Source organism: Sinocyclocheilus rhinocerous, unplaced genomic scaffold (assembly GCF_001515625.1).
Source record: "Sinocyclocheilus rhinocerous isolate Xijiao unplaced genomic scaffold, SAMN03320098_v1.1 scaffold1157, whole genome shotgun sequence".
Classification (NCBI taxonomy): domain Eukaryota; kingdom Metazoa; phylum Chordata; class Actinopteri; order Cypriniformes; family Cyprinidae; genus Sinocyclocheilus; species Sinocyclocheilus rhinocerous.
The window spans coordinates 550,915-553,866 of NW_015631716.1; positions in this window are offsets into that span (position 1 = coordinate 550,915).

The window sequence follows — 2,952 nt, forward strand, 5'->3', positions numbered from 1 at the left end:
TATATATATATATTTGCTCACAAAATTGAAATTGCTCTCAACAACCTTAACGATATGGTAACAACAGATAAAGCTCACAGATTTTAAGCCAGTAAGGACTTAAATTGGTTCTGTTCCTCACAAAAAACAATCAAATAACTTTCAAACTTTTCAAAATCAAAATAACTGTTTTCTGTTTTATTCTAATATATTTTAATATCTATTTTATTCCTAATATATTACATCTTAAAATAGTTATATCTAATATATTTTAAAATCTTTTTTTTTTCTGTGAATTTTCAGCAATACTCCAGTCTTCAGTGTCACATGATACTCCAGAAATATTTCTTAATATCATCAATGTTGAAAACAGTTGTGCTGCTTAATATTTTTGTGGAAACCAAAATACAGGATTCTGTGAAGTTCAAAAGAACATTTATTTGAAATAGAAATCTTTTATATTATACATGTCTTTACTGTCTCTTTTGATCAATTTACTGCATCCTTGGTGAATAAAACTTTTAATTTCTTAAAAAAATGTTTTTTTGAATGGTAGCGTGTAGAAGAATAAAAATGCCATCAAGCCACCTCAACTACACAAAGGCCCTGTGCTGTATGACTATACATCCTATACACAAAGTGATTCATCTTTAACCCTTAACATAAATCACTCATTGAATCCAACCACCTGCTTAGCATTTGCGCGGGAAGCCAGACGAGAGGCTGGTGATACTGAGAAAAACAGACTTCGAGCCCGCAGAGAGTTGAACCGCCAATATGACAGTGGCATTTCTCTTTAGAGGAGCAGCTGCCACTTCGCCTCGCTGCCTCAGGATGTCAAAGCCATTCTCATGAAAGAAAAATCGAACAGTCATCTGACACAATACAACCGTTACTCTACTCTAGTGAGAGGAAACACATAATCTCCCAAACAGCTGCTGGATGTCTTATGTCTTGATGATGACAGAAGATTTAAAACAGTCAAGTTGTTCAACGGCATACTTTTGATGTTCTAACTTGTCATAGCAAGACTCTGGGTGACTCTGGAAAACTTGACTAAAAGCAGGGTTACAGCATTGTAACACCGCCCACAAATGCTGGATTCTAGGTTTCTACTTTCTTTAGTGTTTATTCTTTCCATTTGCTTCATTTTTCATTTGACATTACAGAGGGGAGGTGGTATGGGAGGAATGTTGTACATTTGTCTGAGGAGAGTCAGTTGGTGCTGTGAGAACGTTTTTAAGACCCCCGAAGTCTCTTCAAAAAGAAAATAGGGGTGTCTGTACATACAATGTATTACTGTCCATTAATGTCAATATTACTAATGCTTACTGTAAGGGATTTGAGCAAACACTTAACTCTAAGAATTAAATGTAACTATTCACGCACAGACATGATACTCAAATCTTGTGACTTTTTGAGGAGTGGCATAATATTATTTTCAAGTGATTTATGGACTTATTATTTTTATCTGATGGACAATAAAATGGGGGGGGATTCCATAGACATTTAAGAGCCATTCTGATAAAATGCAGAGCTCCAGACAAAAAAGTCAGTGAGAAACAAATCAGTCTGATTTGTCAGCAGTGGTTTTGTTAACCGGATAAAACGATTCATTAAGAACATCTGAGATTAGGGCTGCACGATTAATCGAATGCGATTGTCATGCGCATTTTGTTGATGATGATGCAGGACATAATTTCTTGTCATTAAATATTTAGTGTAAATTTGTGCCAATTTGATGTTGCTCTCTAGTGATCCTAACCATAAATGTTTTGTATTTCGTCTGTTTGGGAAAAATACATAAATAAAATTATGTGTTCATTATGGTTTCAATACGTCACTGTCATGAACTGCATGTAGGCACGAAGATTGAGGGTCCAAATGCAGTTTTAATGAAGGGGTAATCCACAATCATAGTCAAAGAACAGGCAAGATCATACACAATAAGACAATCCAAAACAACGACTGAGTTGAACGCTCAGGCAAAACACTAATCCAGAGTACAGGCATAATAACAAGACCAGGAACCAAGACACGGGGGAAACAGCATACTAGGCTTAGAAATGCAGTACAGACACTAGCAAGATGTAGCAGTGAATGACAGCAAGAACCAGGCTTATATAGGGTGAGCTAACAATGCTAATGAGACACAGGTGCAAACAATGAGTGCTGATGAGACCAGGCAGAGGATTATGGGGAATGAAGTCCTTGATGGAGTGGCAGTAATCAGGGATGGAGTGCTCTATGGTGGCCATCATTTTTTTGGTAAAATACTTAAAAGTTTTTTAGAATACCATATTACTGACCACAGCAGTAATATGTTGTGAATATGTATCTTTAATGACACGTTGTATAATAACAATCAGTCACAACAACCAGAAATATACATCACAGTTTGGTTTCTGGTTCATTTCATTCAAATCAGTCATAAATTAAAAACAGCTGTTTTGTGAATCTTTTTGACTGATTCATTAAAAAGAACCGATTCATACGAGTCTTTTTTTTCTCAAATTAAACATGGTTTTGTTCTCTCTACTGAGATAATGTCTAACAAGTAGTGCTGTGTTCGATACATCGATACGACGATGTATCGTCACAGAGATTTGACGATACGAGTACAGCTGGCCCTGTATCGATATTGTGGCACTTGTGCAGCAGTGGACCACACTTAATTTGAATACAAGAACAAAGTTTAAAATTTAGTAGAAAAGTGCAAGGTTTCTAATAAATAATGAATAGAGCATAATATATAGGCTACAACAAGGTTTAATCTGGCCGCAGAGGAACACTACTGGGTTGCCTGGTATAAAGAGACGTAATCCCCAAAACAGAGCTTCCCACTTGCGCAATACGGAAATATCTGCTAAGTGTGCTACTTATCTTTGTCAACCTGGCAACCAAGTGTACGCACTCTCTCTCCACTGTGGATAAACGCGCTTGCTTTCTGAAAACACCGCTTAGCTTGCAGTT